The 20,466-nt window shown below is 49.7% G+C and overlaps 1 protein-coding gene across 1 annotated transcript in view; it reads right to left on the reverse strand.

The window, feature by feature from the left end:
- Positions 1 to 20,466, reverse strand: part of CCL25 (C-C motif chemokine ligand 25) — a 48,272-nt gene that overhangs the window by 12,434 nt on the left and 15,372 nt on the right. The gene's annotated exons all lie outside the window — the stretch shown is intronic.

Here is a 20,466-nt window from a genome sequence, read left to right on the forward strand (position 1 = left end):
GCCTAGGCCACAAGAGCTAAACTCCATCTCATTAAAAAAATAAAAATAAAAGAGAAATCCGTTATCAGCAGGGGTCCTCTTCACCAGTGTGTGAAATCAGCACAGCTGGGGGAACAAGTGCCCCTCAACACCGACTTCTGTTCTGCATCTCTGATGATGGGAGCAGTTGAGGGTGATCTCCATCCTGTAGCTCAGATAAATTCAAACTAATATCCCAGAGCCTGCAGGGTTGGGCCGGCAGGCAGGTGTCTTTCTAGACAAGCCCAGTCGGTGGCAGTGGCCAGGTGGTGGGCAGGGGCGATGAGATGTTCTGGGAAGCCTGCACCAGCCACCACCATCTCTGCCCCACCCAGTGGCAGGCACCTCTAGTGGGATGTAGGATGTTCCTGGGTGCTCACCATTGGCCCAACTGTACAGAGGAGGAGACTGAGAGTCAGAGATGTCAAGTTATTTACTTTTTTTGTTGGCCAGGAAAATCTAATTTGTATTTCTTAAATACTGTGAAGAAAAGAACAGTCCCCCAGTGGGGAAGCGCCACAGAGCAGATGCCTGGGAGGTCACTGACAAAGGCGCAGGGGCACTGGGAGAACTGGCAGAAGTGGCGTCCTCCTGTAGTCACTTTTGCATATCAGACCCCAGTTGCCTGCAGCTCTCCTGAACTCTGGTGCCTCCAGGTCCCTGATGAGACTCTTGGCTTCTGACGAGCCCCCACTGCCCTGCATGGTCACGAGTCTTGTAAGAGCCCCATCTGCCAGGCCTGGACTCCTGTTGTGCCCAGCTGCCTCCCTTTTTTTTTTTTTTTTTTTTGAGACAGTGTCTTGCTCTGTTGCCCAGGCTGGAGTGCAGTGGCATGATCTTGGCTTAGCGCAACCTCCACCTTCTGAGTTCAAGCAATTCTCCTGCCTTAGCCTCCCAAGTAGCTGGGACTACAGGCGCCCACCACCATGCCTGGCTAATTTTTGTATTTTTAGTAGAGACCATGTTTCACTGTGTTGCCCAGGCTGGTCTCGAACTCCTGACCTCAAGGGACCTGCTTGCCTTGGCCTCCCAAAGTGTTGGGATTGCAGGCTTGAGCCACCATGCCCAGCCTCCAGTTACCTCTTTTTTAAGAAAATTTGGTTATTTGAAAGATCTTTCTTCTTTTTTATGTAGGCATTCATGTATTGCTATAAACTTCCCTCTTAGAACCACTTTTGCTGCATTCATTGGTTTAGGTATATTGTATGTCCATTTCAGTTTGTTTCATGCTTTTTGTTGTTGTTGTTTCTGTTTTATTTTGTTTCATTTTTAGAGACAGATCTCCCTCTATCACCCAGGCTGAGTGCAGTAGCATAATCATAGCTCACTGCAACTTCCAACTCAAGTGTTCCTCCCACCTTAGCCTCCCAAATAACTGGGACTACAGGTGAGCATCACCATGCCTGGCTAATTATTTGTATTTTTTGTACAGATTGGGGTGGGGGGGTGTCTCACTATGTTGCCCAGGCTGGTCTTGAACTCCTGGCCTCTGGTGATCCTCCTGCCTCAGCCATCAAAGTGTTGGGATTACAGGCATAAGCCACTGCACCTGGCCTCAAGATATTTTTTAATTTCCCTTTTAATTTCTTCTTTGACCCATTGGTTGTGTAGGAGAGTGTTGATTAATTTTCTCACGTGTGAATTTTCCAGAATTCCTCCTATTAGTGATTTCTAGTTTCGTATCACTGTGGTCAGAAAAGAAAGATTGATATAATTGCAATCTTTTTTTTTTTTTTTTTTTTTGAGACGGAGTCTCACTCTGTCACCCAGGCTGGAGTGCAGTGGCGCAAACTAGGCTCACTGCAAGCTCCGCCTCCTGGGTTCGTACCATTCTCCTGCCTCAGCATCCCGAGTAGCTGAGACTACAGGCGCCCGCCACCTCGCCCGGCTAATTTTTTGTATTTTTAGTAGAGACGGGGTTTCACCGTGTTAGCCAGGATGGTCTTGATCTCCTGACCTCGTGATCTGCCTGCCTCGGCCTCCCAAAGTGCTGGGATTACAGGCATGAGCCACCGCACCCGGCAATCTTACATTTGTTTAGGCTTGCTTTGTGGTCTAACATGGTCTATCCTGGAGTATGTCCCCTGTGCACTTGAGGAGAATGTGTTCCACTGCTGTCAAATGGAATGTTCTACATAAGTCATCACTTCCATTTGATCTACAGTGTATTTCAAATCCAATGTTTCCTTACTGATTTTCTGCCTGGATCTGTTCATTGCTTTTTTTTTTTTTTTTATTTTTTTTTTATTTTTTTATTTTTTAGACAGAGTCTCAGTCTGTCACCCAGGCTGGAGTACAGTGATGTTGTTATGGCTCACTATAGCCTTGAACTCCTGGGCTCCAGCAATCCTCCCATCTCAGCCTTCCAAGTAGCTGAGACTACAGATATGCACCACCACACCCCACAAATTTTATTTTTAATTTTGCGGAGATGGGGTCTTGCTATGTTGCCCAGGCTGGTGTTTTTTGTTGTTGTTGTTGTTGTTGTTGTTGAAAGTGCAGTACAATTCCTGTATTGCAGTTCAGATCTATTCATATTTCCTTTATATATTTAGGTGCTCTGATGTTGGGTGCATATATATATAATTGTTTTGTCCTCTTGATGAACTGACCCCTTTTTCATTTTATAATGACCTTCTTTCTCTCATGTTAGTTTTGACTTAAAAACGATTTTATCTGATACAAGTATAGCTACCCCTGATCTCTTTCGGTTTTCATTTTCAAAGAATATCTTTTTGCCTCCCTTCACTTTCAGTCTGTGTGTGTCTTTAAACCAGCTGCCTCTTGCTTTGGTCCAGATGCATAGTGGTTGCCCAGCAACCGGAGGAGGAGGAGGAGGAGGAGGTGGCGGGGAAGGAGAGGAGGAGGAGGAAAGAAGGGTTTTTCCAGGATGTCTTGCAAGCTCTTGGCCTGATGTTCGAGAATTTGGTTAACTCTAACCCGAACCCTAAGTCCCTGATGTAGCTGACTCTGCTGGCCCCTGGAAAGTCAGTTCTGAGGGGATCCCCACCCCAAGCTAACCAGAGGCTTCTGTCTTCCAGGGGACAGCTGTAGCAGTGGCCTGGGCAGGGGCCGTGGTTCTCCAGAGGGATTCCGACTACTGGTATTACCGAGCACATGACCTTGGCTTTTGTCCTTGTGCTTGTCCTGCCCGTGCAGAATGTGCGGGGGCCAGACAGCTGGGAAGAGTGACTGCCTGATCCTGGCCCTGCTGCCTGGGGCTGGACGAGGGGTTGCATGGGAAAGAGAGGGTGGCAGGCCTGGGGGAGAGGGCCCCATAGGGTCCTGAGTCCCGCTTTGAATGTGCTGAGTTCCACTCACCCTTTCCACATCTGTTTTCTGAGTATTCCTTGTGTTCCAGTCACACGCTGGGCCCCAGGGTGACGGCAGTGAGCAAGCCGACATGCTGCAGCTATCAAAGATGATGGTGACTGGCTGGGTGTGGTGGCTCACGCCTATAATCCCAACACTTTGGGAGGCCGAGGCAAAAGGATCACTTGAGCCCAGGAGTTTGAAACCAGCCTGGGCAACATAGTAAGACCCCCATCTCTACAAAAAAAAAAAAAAAAAAAAAAAAAGAATGTTTTTTTAAATAGCCAGGCAAGGTGGCCCACATCTATAGTCCCAGTTACTCAGGAGACTGGGGTGGGAGGATTGCTTGATCTCAGGAGTTCAAGGCTGCAGTGAGCTATGATTGCACCACTGCACTCTAGCCAGGGCAACAGAGTAAGAACTCATCTCCAAAAAAAGAAAAAAAAGAGATGATGTTGATGTCACTGACACCTCATGGAACATCTGTGTGGGACCATTTGTTACTCATTCAACAAACACTTATTGAGCACCGTCTATGTGCCCAGCACCGGGCTGGGTGCTGGGGACAAGCAGTAAAGGAGTCAGTCCCATGTTCTCAGTGCCTAGTAGCACTGCAGACAAGAGAAGCAGCAAGTAACGAAGCAAGACATTCAGATGTGACTTTCTGCTGACAAGGAAAAAAAATTTAATTTGAAAAAACTTTGAAAAGCAATTTTCAGATGAGGATCACTGTCACCAATGCTGGTGTGATTGGAAGAGATTAGGGATGGGTTGGACGTTTTTTTTTTTTTTTTTTTTTTGAGACAGGGTCTTACTCTGTCACCCAGGCTGGAGTGCAGTGGTGTGATCTCAGCTCACTGCAACCTCCACCTCCTGGGCGCAAGTGATTCTCCCACTTCAGCCTCATAAGTCTTACAGGCATGTGCCACCACGCCCAGCTGGTGGATGCCTTTAAAGAGAGTGGCTTGAGGTAACAAGACCCTTATTAGGTTAAAATTCATTCCCACTTTATAGAGAAAGAATAATCACCTGAGGCCGGGAGAGGTTACATTGCTTGACCAAGTAACTTGACTAAGTTGCTTGTCTCTAAATAAATTAATTAAGTAAATAAAAACAGGTGCCCAGTGATGCGTGGGGAGCTGGAGACAGAAGACAGATAATACCACTCTCCAGGTGGCCCTCACAGTGAATGGGGAAATTTTTTTTTTTTTTCCCAAGATAATGTCTCTGTTTTGTTTTTGGTTTGGGTTTCGGTTTTTTTTGTGTTTTGTTTTGTTTTTTGGTTTGTTTGTTTTTTCTTGTTTTTTGAGACTGAGTCTCGCTCTGTTGCCAAGGCTGGAGTGCGGTGGTGCGATCTTGGCTCACTGTAGCCTTCGCCTCCCAGGCTCAAGCAATTCTCCTGCCTTAGCCTCCCCAGTAGCTGGGATTACAGGCATGCACCACCATGCCCGGCTAATTCTTGTGTTTTTAGTGGAGATGGGGTTTCACCATGTTGGCCAGGCTGGTCTCAAACTCCTGACCTCAAGCGATCTGCCCACCTCGGCCTCCCAAAGTGCTGGGATTACAGGCATGAACCACTCTGCCTGGCGGAGATAATGTTTCTGTTGCTCAGGCTGGAGTGCTGTGGTGTGATCATGGCTCTCCGCAATCTTGACCTCTGGATTCAAGCCATCACCCCACCTCAGCCCCACAAGTTTCTGGGACTACAGGCACACGCCATCATGCCCGGCTAATTTTGTAACTTTTTGTAGAAACAGGGTTTCACTATGTTGCCCAGGCTGGTCTTGAACTCCTGGGCTCGAGGGATCCTCCCACCTTGGCCTCCCAAAGTGCTGGGATTACAGGCCTGAGCCACCTCACTCAGCCTTAGGCTGCCATGCCTCCTGATCAGTGTCCTGGAGGAACATCTGCATCAGGCTGTGCGGATGTGAAGGGCATCCCCCCTGTCTCCAGGGGGACCTACAGCTGAATGGTGACCTGAAGGACAACCTGGTGTTAGTCAGAGACCAGCAGGGCAGAACGCTAGAGAGAACTGCCAAGTGCAGAATATCTGGGGCAGGAGGTACGGGGGTGGATAGCGGAAGATGAGGTAGGCGGGGAGAAGCTATTCAGGGCCTCACATGCCAAGCCCAGAAGGGTGACCTTCATCCAGAGGCCATGAGGGAGCTGCTGAAAAGATTTATTTATTTTTATTTATTTATTTATTTTTGAGACAGAGTCCTGCTCTGTGGCCCAGGCTGGAGTACAGTGGCGTGATCTTGGCTCACTGCAACCTCCGCCTCCTGGGCTCAAGTAATTCTCCTGCCTCAGCCTCCCGAGTAGCTGGGATTACAGATGCATGCCACCATGCAGAGCTAATTTTTGTATTTTTAGTAGAGATGGGGTTTCACCACGTTGGCCAGGCTGGTCTCGAACTCCTGACCTCAGATGATCCGCCTGCCTTGGCCTCCCAAAGTACTGGGATTACAGGTGTGAGCCACGGCGCCCACCCCGAATAGATGTATTTAGCCATGGGAGGGTTATGGTCAAGTCTGCATTTGAGCTCTGCCAAGGTCATCTGGAAGATGCCACAGAGAGTGAGGTGAAGGCAGGGAGATTCAACAGCCCAGGCATGGTAGGTCATGGTAGTGTGAACCTGTCGTCCCAGCTATTTGGGAGGCTGAGGCAAGAGGACTGCTTGAGCCTAGGAGTTCGAGGTAACAGTGGGCTATGATTGCACCATGGCACTCCAGCCTGGGAGACAGACTCTCCCTCTGAAAAAAATTTAAAAAGGGTTGGGCGCAGTGGCTCACACCTGTAATCCCAGCACGTTGGGAGGCCGAGGTGAGTGGATCACCTGAGGTCAGGAGTTCGAGACTAGCCTGGCCAACATGGTGAAACCCCGTCTCTACCAAAAATACAAAAATTAGCCAGGCATGGTGACAGGCGCCTGCAATCCCAGCTACTCGGGAGGCTGAGGCAGGAGAATCACTTGAATCCGGGAGGTGGAGGTTGCAGTGAGCCAAGATTGCGCCGCTGTACTGCAGCCTGGGTGACAGAGCAAGACTCAGTCTCAAAAAAAATCAATAATTAATTAATTAAAAAGAAAAAAAAGACATGGGGCGCAGTGGCTTACACCTGTAATCCCAGCACTTTGGGAGGCTGAGGCGGGCAGATCACAAAGTCAGGAGATCGAGACCATCCTGGTTAACACGGTGAAACCCCGTCTCTACTAAAAATACAAAAAAAAAAAAAAATTAGCCAGGAGTGGTGGCGGGCGCCTGTAGTCCAGCTTCTCGGGAGTCTGAGACAGGAGAATGGCGTGAACCCGGGAGGCGGAGCTTGCAGCGAGTGGAGATGGCACCACTGCACTCCAGCCTGGGCAACAGAGTGAGACTCCGTCTCAAAAAAAAAAAAAAAAAAAAAAGCCTATGTAGTGGCTGGACGTGGTGGGTCATGCCTGTAATACCAGCACTTTGGGAGGCCGAGGCGGGCAGATCATGAGGTCAGTAGTTCAAGGCCAACCTGGCCAACATGGTGAAACCCCATCTCTACTAAAAATACAAAAAATTAGCTGGTGTGATGGTGCGCGCCTGTAATCCCAGTTACTCAGGAGGCTGAGGCAGGAGAATCGCTTGAACCCATGAGGCAGAGGTTGCAGTGAGCTGAGATTACACCACTGCACTCCAGCCTGGGCAACAGAGCAAGACTCTGTCTCAAGGGAAAGAAAAAAAAAAAGGCCTATGTAGCAAATAATTATTCTTGCTGCACTGTATACAAATAATTAAGCCAAATATAATAAAGCAAACCAGTCCTACCATTATTTGTCTTTTAATAAAGATGGGAAACTGAAGAGTGAAAATTATGTTTCAAAAACTATAGCACACTGGCTGGGCACAGTGGCTCACGCCTGTAATCCCAGCACTTTGGGAGGCCAGGGCAGGTGGATCACGAGGTCAGGAGATCGAGACCATCCTGGCCAACATGGTGAAACCCCATCTCTACTAAAAATACAAAAAATTAGCTGGGCGCAGTGGCGGGTGCCTGTAGTCCCAGCTACTTGGGAGGCTGAGGCAGAAGAATGGCGTGAATCCGGGAGGCGGAGCTTCCAGTGAGTCAAGGTCACGCCACTGCACTCCAGCTTGGGCTAAAGTGCGAGACTCCGTCTCAAAAAAACAAAAACAAAAACAAAAAACCATAGCGCACCTGGGGGGAGGGGGAAGGGATAGCATTAGGAGACATACCTAATGTAAATGACGAGTTAATGGGTGCAACACACCAACATGGCATATGTATACATATGTAACAAACCTCCACGTTGTGCACATGTACCCTAGAGCTTAAAGTATAGTTAAAAAAAAAAAAAAAAAAACTATAGCACACCTGTTGTTACATTCTAGTCTTGCCTAATTTTTTCAATTTTTATTATTTTCTACAGTTTAAATTATATCTGTTACAGAAATCAACTCCTGGATACATTACACTCAAGTCAAAGCCTGAAAAGTGGAGAAAGCAACCCCTAACAGCCCAGAAAAATGTCCTATCGTAGGCGGGCGCGGTGGCTCAAGCCTGTAATCCCAGCACTTTGGGAGGCCGAGACGGGCCGATTACGAGGTCAGGAGATCGAGACCATCCTGGCTAACCCGGTGAAACCCCGTCTCTACTAAAAAAAAAAATACAAAAAACTAGCCGGGCGAGGTGGCGGGCGCCTGTAGTCCCAGCTACTCGGGAGGCTGAGGCAGGAGAATGGCGTGAACCCGGGAGGCGGAGCTTGCAGTGAGCTGAGATCCAGCCACTGCACTCCAGCCCAGGCGACAGAGCGAGACTCTGTCTCAAAAAAAAAAAAAAAAAAAAAAAAGTCCTATCAATGTAAAGAAAATAAGAAATCTTAATCTGAAAATCATAAAAGATAAGTGGCGGGCAAGGTGGTTCACGCCTGTAATCCGGGCACTTTGGGAGGCCGAGGTGGGTGGATCACCTGAGGTCAGGAGTTTGAGACCAGCCAACAAGGAGAGAAACCCCGTCGCTACTGAAAATGCAAAAAGTAGCCAGGTGTGGTGGCAGGCACCTGTAATCCCAACTACTAGGGAGGCTGAGACAGGAGGTTACAGTGAGCTGAGATCACGCCACTGCACTCTAGCTTGAGCCATGGAGCAAGACTCCGTCTCAAAAAAAAAAAAAAAAGATAAGTAACTAAGTGAAAATTACTCACCTTAGTCTCACCCCTACCTCACCAAATACGTTTTGTCACTTCTATATCTCCTTTTAAACCAAATATTAAAACCTTTTTTAATGAAAATTATTTACGACACCACCCTCTGGGAATTGCTTTATCTACTATTTGCAGTAGAACTATATACTATAACATCCCCAGGGTGGAATAGCAGACAGAGAATCTCAATTACTGTGGCATTTGGCCTAGTTATTTTCCTCATATCAGGAATAACAGTTGCTAACAAAAAAATAACACATGGGTCTTCCCAAACACGCGCCTCCGCCTGTCATTGGGAAAAAAATGTTGCTTCTGTCTCAACCAATCGGACCTAATAAGAAACGCTGCTGAAGGCTGGGCGCGGTGGCTCATGCCCGTAATCCCAACATTTTGGGAGGCTGAGGCGGTCAGGAGATCGAGACCATCCTGGCTCGATCAGGGTGAAATCCCGTCTCTGCTAAAATACAAAAAAATTAGCCAGGCGTGGTGATGTGGGCCTGTAGTCCCAGCTACTCGGGAGGCTGAGGCAGGGGAATCGCTTGAGCCTAGGAGGCGGAGGTTACAGTGAGCCGAGATTGCACCACTGCACTCCAGCCTGGGCGACAGAGCAAGATTCCGTATCAAAAAGAAAGAAAGAAAAGAAAAAGAAACGCTGCTGAAAAGTCTAGGGCTAATGTTTTTACCCTGCCTAATTAACGTTTTTTAAAAATTTTTAACCGACAGAATCATGGCCATTTCACAGACAACTACCCAAAAACATCTACACACAATGTTGCTCCTGCAGTCAATCCAAGACCAGAAAACTCTCCGCGCCTCCCCCGACCCCTGACGTCAGCAGGAAGTAGCCAGAAAGAACACGTCGCCCCTTGTCCTTTTACAACTATAAGGTCTGGGTCTGGAATGACAAAGCAGGAGCACCGTCCGACAAACCCCGCCAGTTTCAGTTCCAGCTCCCTCTCTAGTCTCTTGCATTTCAAGGAAATCACTTATCTTCCAACCCACAAGCAGCCAGAAAGAGCAGATAATAAAACACAGATAAGACAGCTCAGGCACAGAGGGAAATAGGGGGAAAGTCTCTTGGGTAACTGCCAAACTTCACCCTCATACAATGGGCCCCAGTAAAACAGTGGGGCCTTACTTAATAAGCACATTCCTTTCCCTTCAGGTGCGCTGAAATGGGGAAGCTAAAGGCTGACTTCAGCGGAGGAGAGGAGGGGGGTATGCCTGCAGCTGCAGGAAGATATATGGGGACAGACACACAACTCTCCCTCCCAGACAAGCACAACAGAGACACTGAAGCAGTTCAAGCCTCTGATAAACTCTCCCACCCTGAATCCTTAAAAACTCTTAGTCTGGGCCAGGCACGGTGGCTCATGCCTGTAATCCCTGCACTTTGGGAGACTGAGGTGGGCAGATCATGAGGTAAAGAGCTCGAGACCAGCCTGGTCAACATGGTGAAACCCTGTCTCTACTAAAAATACAAAAATTAGCTGGGCATGGTGGCACATGCCTGTAATTCCAGCTACGAGGGAAACTCTGTCTCAAAAAAGAAAAACCAAAATCAAAAAAGCAATAAACAGGGCCGGGCGCGGTGGCTCACGCCTGTAATCCCAGCACTTTGGGAGGCCAAGGCGGGTGGATCATGAGTTCAGGGGATCAAGACCATCCTGGCTAACACGGTGAAACCCCATCTCTACTAAAAATACAAAAAATTAGCTATGTGTCATGGCGGGCGCCTGTAGTCCCACCTACTCATGAAGCTGAGGAGGCAGGAGAATTGCTTGAACCCAGGAGGCAGAGGTTGCAGTGAGTCGAGATCGTGCCATTGCACTCCAGCCTGGGTGACAGAGAAACACTCCGTCCAAAAAAAAAAAAAAAAAAAAAAAACACCCAAAAACCAGAAACAAACAAAAAACCCAAAAACAAAAAAATCTGGGCCAGGCGTGGTGGCTCATGCCTGTAATCCCAGCACTTTGGGAGACTGAGGTGGGCGGATCACGAGATCAAGAGTTCGAGACCAGCCTGGCCAACATGGTGAAACCCCATCTCTACTTAAAATACAAAAATTAGCTGGGCATGGTGGCATATGCCTGTAGTCCCAGCTACTCAGGAAGGTGAGGCAGGAGGATGACTTGAACCTGGGACGTGGAGGTTGCAGTGAGCCGAGATCATGCCACTGCACTCCAGCCTGGCAACAGAGTGAGAGTCCATCTAAAAAAAAACACAAACACACACATTTTCCCTTTAGCATTGGTTCTAAAATTCGAAGATGAGCTGTCCTAGGGAAAGGGAACAAGGATTACCCTAGGACATGTTGAAGAATGTGGAAAATGTTTTATTTTCAAAATGTTGATTGATCGATTGAGACAGGGTCTCATTCTGTTACCCAGGGTGGAGTGCAGTGGTGCGATCACGGCTCACTGCAGTTTCAAACTCCTGGGCTCCAGTGATCCCTCCCACTTCAACCTCCCAAGTAGCTGGGATTACAGGTGTGCACCATCATGCCCGGCTAACATTTTCATTTTTTTGTAGAGACAGGGATCTCGCTATGTTGCCCAGACTGGTCTTGAACTCCTGAGCTAAAGCGATTCTCCTGCCTCAGCCTCCCAAAGTGTTGGGATTACAGGTGTGAGTCCATTGCACTTAGCTGGGAAGCATTTCAAAGTCAGCTGCATCTTGACTTTGACTATTCAGAATATTAAAAAATGAATATGTGGCTGGGCACAGTGGCTCAAGCCTGTAATCCCAGCACTTTGGGAGGCCAAGACAGGCAGATCACGAGGTCAGGAGATCGAGACCATCCTGGCTAACACGGTGAAACCCCGTCTCTGCTAAAAAATACAAAAAAACTAGCCGGGCAAGGAGGTGGCCGCCTGTAGTCCCAGCTACTCGGGAGGCTGATGCAGGAGAATGGAATAAACCCGGGAGGCGGAGCTTGCAGTGAGCTGAGATCTGGCCACTGCACTCCAGCCTGGGCGACAGAGTGAGACTCCATCTCAAAAAAAAAAAAAAAGAATAAGTAATAAGAAATAAAGAACAAAGCTACCATGAAACAAAGATTGGACCCTTGGGTCTTTATAGGGATCACTTTTCTCGCGGGCAGGGATGGCGGTAGGGTCTCCCTCTGTCATCCAGGCTGGAGTGCAGTGGCATGATCACAACTCACTACAGGACTCCTGGGCTCAAGTGATCTTCCTACCACAGCCCCCCAAAGTGCTGGGATTCCAGATATGAGCCACCAGCCTGGCCTTTTAAAAAAAATATTTGGGCTGGGCATAGTGGCTCGCGCCTGTAATCCCAGCACTTTGGGAGGCCAAGGCAGGTGGATTATTTGAGGTCAGGAGTTGGAGACCAGCCTGGCCAACATGGTGAAACTCCATCTCCACTAAAAATACCAAAAAACTAGCTGGGCGTGGTGGTGCATGTCTGTAATTCCAGCTACTTGGGGGGCTGAGGCAGGAGAATTGCTTGAACCCACCAGGCGGAAGTTGCAGTGAGCCAAGATCAAGCCACTGTACTCCAGCCTGGATGACAGAGAGAGAGTCCATCTGAAAATAAATTTTAAAAATAAATAAATTGGAGAGAACACGAGTCACTTTGTCTGCTTCTCCACCTCCCTAGCAAAGCTCTCTATGGCATAAAGCTTGAAGGAATGTGGTCTACCTAAGCCCTGACTCTGAAACCTTTTTCCATTGAGTTCCCCCATCTCCTAGGAGATGCTTGTCACGGCCAGCAGCTCTGCCAGGTTACAAAGCTCGTGCCAGGAAGGGCAAATGCCAGCCTGACTGCCTGGCGGCTCTCCAGGGCTGACTCAGGGCTGCAGAGCAGAGGCTGGTATGAGTCTCTTGTGGCTGCTGAAACAAATGACCAGAAACAGAGCAGCTTAGAGCGACACAGACTTATGATTTTACAGCACGGGAGGTCAGATGTCCTAAAATTAAGGCGTTGATGAGGCTGGTTCCTCCTGGAAGCTCCATTTTCAGCCTTTCCCAGCTTCTAGAGGTACCCACAGCTCTAACTTGGGGCCCCTTCCTCCACCTTCACAGCTAGCAGCACAGCCTCTTCCAGTCTCTTTCTGACAGTGACCCTCCTGCCTCCCCACATTTTTTTTTTTTTTTTTTCTGAGACAGAGTCTTGCTCTATAGCCAAGGCTGGAGTGCATTGGCTCCATCTCATAGCAACCTCTGCCCCCCAAGTTCAAGCAATTCTCCTGCCTCAGCCTCCCGAGTAGCTGGGATTGCAGGCATGCGCCACCATGCCCAGCTAATTTTGTATTTTTAGTAGAGACAGGGTTTCTCCATGTTGGACAGGCTGGTCTCGAACTCCCAACCTCAGGTGATCCACTCGCCTCAGCCTCCCAAAGTGCTGGGATTACAGGCATGAGCCACAGAGACCAGCTTTTTTTTTTTTTGAGACAGGGTATCGCTCTGTAGCCAAGGTTGAAGTGCAGTGGCTCAATCTCAGCTCACTGCAACCTCTGCCCTCCGCCTGAGTTTAAGCAATTCTCCTGCTTCAGCCTCTCAAGTAGAACTGGGACTACAGGCATGTGCCACCACGCCTGGCTAATTTTTGTATTTTTAGTAGAGTTGGGCTTTCACCTTGTTGGCCAGACTGGTCTCAAACTCCTGGGATCAAGGGATCCACCTGCCTTGGCCTCCCAAAGTGCTGGGATTATAGGCATGAGCCACTGCAACCAGCCCCTGCTAATTTTTTTTTTTGATACGAGTCTTGCTCTGTCGCCAGGCTGGAGTGCAGCGGTACAATCTCGGCTCACTGCAACTTCCACTTCCCGGGTTCAAGCGATTCTCCTCCCTCAGCCTCCTGAGTAGCTGGGACTCATGCCAATACACCCAGCTAATTTTTGTATTTTTACTAGACACGGGGTTTAACCATGTTGGCCAGGATGGTCTCGATATCTTGACCTCATGATCCGCCCACCTCAGCCTCCCAGAATGTTGGGATTACAGGCGTGACCCACCGCGCCAGGCCCCAGCTAATTTTTAAAAATATTTTGTAGACACTGTGTCCTGCTATGTTGTCCAGGCTGGTCTCAAACTCCTAGGTTCAAGCAATCCTCCCTCCTCGGCATCCCAAAGTGTTGGGATTACAGGTGTGAGCCACCGTATCTGGCCAAGGGGGCATTATTTTACCTACCACAGCATCCGTGGGGGCCAAACTCATAAGATGGGGGGTCCATGGGAAACTTCCTGAGGGAGGTGATATGTGGGTTTACTTCTGGAAGATTGCAGGGCTGGCGGGGGGTTGCGCTATGTGGGAAGAGAATTCCAGGCTGAGAGAACAGAGTCCATAGAACAGCAGGCTCCTAAATACCTACCCCAGACGTGACCTGGAAGCTCCGTTCGGGGAAAGTGCAGTTCTCATCTGGGGTCGATTTTGCCCCCAGAGGACACCTGGCTGTACCTAGAGAGATATTTGGCTGTCACCACTCGCGTGGGGCGGGGGGGGGGGGGGGGTGGTGGTGGTGGGGGGGGGCGGGGGGTGGGCTGCCAGAGAGCTGCTAAGTAATCTAGAATGCACAGGACCACCCCCTACCAGGAAGAATCAGCCAGCGGGCAGCCTAGAGGGTGAGAATGCTTCTGTCCTCATCCCTCCGGACTCAGAGGGGGTTTCCCAGCAGGGGCAGCTGGAAGGTTTTTACTGGGTGACCTTTGGCCTTTCTACCCCTGCCCCCACTCCCCACCCCGTCTCCTGCTTTTCTTGGGAAAAGCTGATTTTAGTTCCTGGTGACCCTTGGCCTCCTCAGGGAACAGAAGCATTTGTGTGGGCTGATGGCTTCTACCTCTGGAATGTGACTGCTCGGCCTGACCCGAGCCCTGGAGGACGAGGGATCTAAGAATAGTCATGTTTTTCTCTCCACCCCTAGGCCTGGCCCACTCTGGCCTCCGGATCCCATGCCCCTCACTGTGCTGGAAGAGGTGGTCAGGCAGACAATGTCTGAGGGGACTGTCTCAAGCCTGTGCTGGTTACTGGGCTGGAAAGGAGCGGGTTTGTTCATGGGGCACAGGGCAGAGATGATGGGATTTGCGGAGGAGGGGTTGGGTTGGGGTGGTGGGTCTGCACCTTGCCAGCACCCCGCACCCGAGGCCTGCCCTATTCTCCCTACAGCTCCTTGTCCCTGCTGCCTCTGAAGGACTTATGTCACTGATCCCCTCAATGGCCACCCCTTGGAGTTGGCAGGTTCTCCTTGGGCTGGAGCAGGAGTGGAGTGCCTCTCTCGCTGACTGGAAAAGGGACCCCAAGTTTGGGAGGCCTGATCCAGTGGGGCAAGGGCCCTGGTGCCAGTGCCGGAGAGGGACTGGTCCCTGGGGGCCTCGTGGCTGCTACGATGCCATAAACCCACCTGGTGTCCTCAAGACAGGCCCTCGAAGGTAGGGCTCACTGCTCGTTCATCTGGTCCGCAAGCTTCGACTACTGCCTCATGGGTGCCAGGCCCCCCATGCGGGACACTGGGGATACCAAGGGGGACAGATCTCCGCCACCTTCCTGAAGGAGCCTGCAGTGACCCAGGAGAGCAGGGCTCACATTTGCTGGTGTCTCAGTCAGGAGCCAGGCCCTGCACTGGATGAGGGAGCTGTGGTTGAGGGCAAAGCAGCTGCATTTCTGGGGGACAAGGTAGGGAAGGGAAGGCAGCAGGGATCTGGGTAAAGAAAACCCCAGGGGCCAGGTGCCAGTGGCTCATGTCTGTAATCCCAGCACTTTGGGGGGCCGAAGCAGGTGGATCACTTGAGATCAGGAGTTCAAGACCAGCCTGGCCAACATAATGAATCCTCGTCTCCACTAACAACAACAAAAAAAAAAAATTAAAAAATTAGCCGGATGTGGTGGCACACGCCTATAATCCCAGCTACTCAGGAGACTGAGGCAGGAGAATCGCTTGAATCTGGGAGGCAGAGGTTGCAGTGAGCTATTATGCCACTGCACTCCATCCTGGGCGACAGAGCAAGCCTCTGTCACTAAAAACAGACAGACAAACCCGGGTGCAATGGTATAAAGAGGAGGATGAGGAAGGAAAATTTGTGTCCAGGGAAGCCCCTGCACCCTGGAGGGTGGAGGCTAGTTTCAGGGTTTGGCCGTCTCTCCCACGGGGGCCCACCCAATCCCACTGCTGGCTCCTGCCCTCTACCTGATGTGGCTGCAACTGCCCTGGCCAGCTGGGTGATTTCTATATGACTCCTCCCCAAGCCTGAGTCAGCAGTGTGGGTAACAAGGGCCACCCGAGGTCCTCTGCTCATCCTGCTGAAACCCCATGGGCTGTAGCACAGTCATGCGTCCCCCGGGGTGCACCCCAGTAAGACAGAAACACATCAGGTACTGAATGGGAATGAGGATGGAACAAAGATGAAAGATCACTGAGACTGGGCGGTAGCTCATGTCTGTAATCTCAGCCGTTTGGGAGGCCGAGGTGGGCAGATCACCGTCACCCAAGAGTCTGAGACCAGCCTGGCCAACAAGGTGAAAACCCTGTCTTTACCGAAAATACAAAAATTAGCCGGGTGTGGTGGCACATGCCTGTAATCCCAGCTACTCGGGAGGCTGAGGCATGAGAATCGCTTGAACCTGGGAGGCGGAGGTTGCAGTGAGCCGAGATCGTGCCATTACACTCCAGCCCGGCCTAGATGACAGAGCAAGAATGTCTCCAAAAAGAAAAGACTAATACGGCCGGGCGCGGTGACTCATGCCTATAATCCCAGCACTTCGGGAGGCTGAGGCGGGCGGATCATGAGGTCAGAAGATCGAGACCATCCTGACTAACATGGTGAAACCCCATATCTACTAAAAATACAAAAAATTAGCTGGGTGTGGTAGGTGGCGGGCACCTGTAGTCCCAGCTACTCGGGAAGCTGAGGCAGGAGAATGGCGTGAACCCAGGAGGTGGAGCTTGCAGTGAGCCAAGATCACACCACTGCACTCCAGCCTGGGTGACACAGCGAGACTCTGTCTCAAAAAAAAAAAAAAAAAAAGAAGACGAATACATCCCTTTTCCCTAGCTGTTTCTTCCTCTCCCAGCTGGACCTGAAGCCACCGCTTTAACTGCACCATTGAGAATGTCCCTGTCTCCCCCAAATTCAAGCCTCTTAAGCCTCAGGCCCTTGATTGGCTGGAGTACCCACAGACGTCACCATGAACCCACGATCTCCCACCCAGCTGGGCTCCTCCCCTCCCCCAGAGCAGCCCCTTGCTGTAAAATGGGACTAACAGAACTGAACAGGCTGTTACTGTGAGGATTTGAGTGTATCAGTACAGTGCTTGGCCCAGGGCCCGGGAGCCACTACTACTCTACAGGGTCACAGGCCTCCCGACCGTAACTCCTATAGGTGCATGATTTACCGGGCCAACCTGAGTGCTGGGCGTTTAGGTAGTTTCCAACCAGAAGGTAACTTATTAAAGATCCTAAGACACGTCCGCCTGCAGGCAGCCCTTCCACAGGTGGCTTGGGGGTAATTTTCAGTGGTATAATCACAAGCTCAGACTATGAACCCTCTTTTTTTTTTTTTTTGAGATGGAGTCTCGTTCTGTTGCCCAGGCTGGAGTGCAATGGCGCGACAGGCTCACCGCAACCTCCGCCTCCCAGAGGAAGCGATTCTCATGCCTCAGCCTCTCCAGTAACCAGGATTACAGGCGTGCTAATGACTGCCATGCCCAGCTAATTATTATATTTTTTATAGAGCTACTGAGCTCGAACTCCTGACCTCAGGTGATCCGCCTGCCTCAACCTCCCAAAGTGCTGGGATTACAGGCAGGAGCCACTGGGCCCGACCTTTTTTTTTTTTTTTTCATAGAGACAGGTTCTTGCTATGTTGCCCTGGCTGGTCTTGAACTCCCGCAGTCAAGCAATTCTCCTTCTGCCTCAGCCCTCCAAAGTGCTGAGATTACAGGCGTGAACCACCACGCTTGGCCTATGAACCCTCTTACATGCTGGGTATGCATTATCCAAAGGGTCTCTCCAATTGAAATGGCAGCCACCCCTTTGGAAAGCAAGTGTTGAAGTCCTGGCAGCATTGGAATGATCCTTGCTGTGACCAACCCCGGCCAACAGGCCCTTCCCTGATGCCCAGTACATCCACTCTTAGGCTCCTAGACTCCCCTTCTCTTCTTGGGAATTGTCTGTTTCTGATCTTTGCACCTTTGGTGCTTATCAATTTGCATGAACTTTTAATAGACTGATAACACCTGGTGCTACAGTTTCAATGTTCGTTCCCTCCAAAACTCATGGTGAAACTTAATCCTTGATGTAGCAGTCAGTGTTGACAGAGGTGGGGCCTTTAAGGGGTGACTGGGTCATGAGAATTTTGCCCTCATGAACAGATCAATCCATTCATGGGTTAATAGATCCATGGGTTAATAGATAATGGGTTATCATAGGAGGGCAACTGGTGGCTTTGAAAGAATAGGAAGAAGGGGCTGGGAGCACACACCTGGAATCCCAGCACTTTGGGAGGCTGAGGCGGGCGGACCACAAGGTCGGAAGATCGAGACCATCCTGGCTAACACGGTGAAATCCTGTCTCTACTCAAAAAATACAAAAATTAGCCAGGTGTGGTGGTGGCCGCCTGTAGTCCCAGCTACTCGGGAGGCTGAGGCAGGAGAATCGCTTGAGCCCGGGAGGCAGAGCTTGCAGTGAGCCGAGATCGCGCCACTGCACTCCAACCTGGGCGACAGAGTGAGACTCTGTTTCAAAAAAAGAAAAAAAAAAAAAAAGAATAGGAAGAAGGCCAGGCACGGTGGCTCACGCCTATAATCCCAGCACCTTCGGTAGGCTGAGATAGGCAGATCACCTGAGGTCAGCAGTTCAAGAGCAGCCTGGTCAACATGGTGACACCTCGTCTCTACCAAAAATACAAAAATTAGGCCAGGCGTGGTGGCGCACGGCAGTAATTCCAGCACTCTGGGAAGCTTAGGTGGGTGGATCACCTGAGGTCAGGAGTTTGAGACCAGCCTGGCGAACATGGTGAAACCCCATCTCTACTAAAAATATAAAAAATTAGCCAGGCATGGTGGTGGACGCCTATAATTCCAGCTACTCGGGAGGCTGAGGCAGGAGAATCTCTTGAACCCAGGAGATTCTTGGTAACAAGAATCTCCTGTTCTTGTCGTTCTGGGCAACAAGAGCGAAACTCCATCTCAAAAAATAAATAAATAAAAATAAAACCCGCAAAAATTAGATGGGTGTGGTGGTACATGCCTGTAATCCCAGCTACTCAGGAGGCTGAGGCAGGAGAATTGCTTGAATCCAGGAGGCAGAGGTTGCAGTGAGCCAAGATCATGCCATTGCACTCCAGCCTGGGCAACAGAGCAGACTCTGTCTCAAAAAAAAAAAAAAAAAGAAAAAGAAAAAAAAAAAAAAGGAAAGAAAAGAAAAAGAAAGGCTGGGTGCGGTTGCTCATGCCTGTAATCTCAGCACTTTGGGAAGCTGAGGCGGGAGGATCACCTGAGGTCAAGAGTTCAAGACCAGTCTGGCCAACATGGTGAAACCTCATCTCTACTAAAAATACAAAAAAAATTAGCTGGGTGTGATGGCGGGTGCCTGTAGTCCCAGCTACTCAGGGAGGCTGAGGCAGGAGAATCACTTGAACTGATGAGGCGGAGGTTGCAGTGAGCCGAGATTGCACCACTACACTTGCCGCAACCTCCGCCTCCTGGGTTCAAGCAATTCTCAGGTGATCAGACCCCCTCGGCCTCCCAACAGCCTAAGATTACAGGGGTGAGACACTGCACCCTGCCAACCCCCAGCTAATTTTTATTTTATTTTTATTTTTTGATATGGAAGTTTGTGTCCCCCAGGCTGGAGTAAAAGTGGTGCGATCTTGGCTCACTGCAACCTCTGCCTCCCAGGTTCAAGCAATTCTCCTGCCTCAGCCTCCTGAGTAGCTGGGACTAAAGGCTCCCGCCACTATGCCCCGCTAATTTTTGCATTTTTAGTAGAGACAGGCTTTCATCGTGTTGGCCAGGCTGGTCTCAAGCTCCTGACCTCAGGTGATCAGCCTGCCTTGGACCATCAATGTGCTGGGATTACAGTCATGAACCACCCCACGCAGGCTTGATTTTTCAAAGATGTTTTAAAGTTAGAGTCTTGCTATGTGGCCTAAGGGAACTCCCCGCCTCAAGTAACCCTCCTGACTCAGCCTCCGGCATAGGATGAAATTATATTCAACCCTAAAAAGGAATGAAGTACTAACTCCTTCTACAATAGCACATGAACCTTAAAAACATGCTCAGTGAAAGAAACCAGACACAAAATAATTCACTAGATAAGATTCCATTTGTATGAAGTATCCAGAGTAGAAAAATCCGTGGAGTCAGGAAGTAGACTGGTGGGTTCCAGGGATAGGGAGTGACAGCTAATGGGTACAGGGTTTCTTTATGGGGTGATGAAAATATTCTGGAGACCGGGCATGGTGGCTCACACCTGGAATCCCAGCACTTTCGGAGGCCGAGATGAGTAGATCACTTGAGGTCGCCAACACAGCGATACTGTCTCTACTAAAATACAAAAATTAGCCGGGCTTGGTGACACACACATGTAGTCCCAGCTACTCGGGAGGCTGAGGCGGGAGCATCACTTGAATCCAGGAGGTGGAGGTTGCAGTGAACCAAGATTGTGCCACTGCACTCCAGCCTGGGTAACAGAATGAGACTCCATCAAAGAAAGAAAGAGAGAGAGAGAGGGAGGGAGGGAGGGAGGGAGGGAGGAAGGAAGGAAGGAAGGAAGGAAGGAAGGAAGGAAGGAAGGAAGGGGAAAGCAAGTGAAAGAAGAGAGAGAGAAAAAGAAAGAGAAAGAAAAAGAAAGAGAGAAAAAGAGAGAAAGAAAGAGAAAGAAGGAAAGAAAAACAAAGAGAAAGAGAGAAAGAAGGAAAGAAAAAGAAAAAGAAAGAGAAAGAAAAAAAGAGAAAGAGAAAGGAAAGAGAGAGAGAGAAAGAAAAAGA

Source organism: Piliocolobus tephrosceles, chromosome 21 (assembly GCF_002776525.5).
Source record: "Piliocolobus tephrosceles isolate RC106 chromosome 21, ASM277652v3, whole genome shotgun sequence".
In the NCBI taxonomy this organism is placed as follows: domain Eukaryota; kingdom Metazoa; phylum Chordata; class Mammalia; order Primates; family Cercopithecidae; genus Piliocolobus; species Piliocolobus tephrosceles.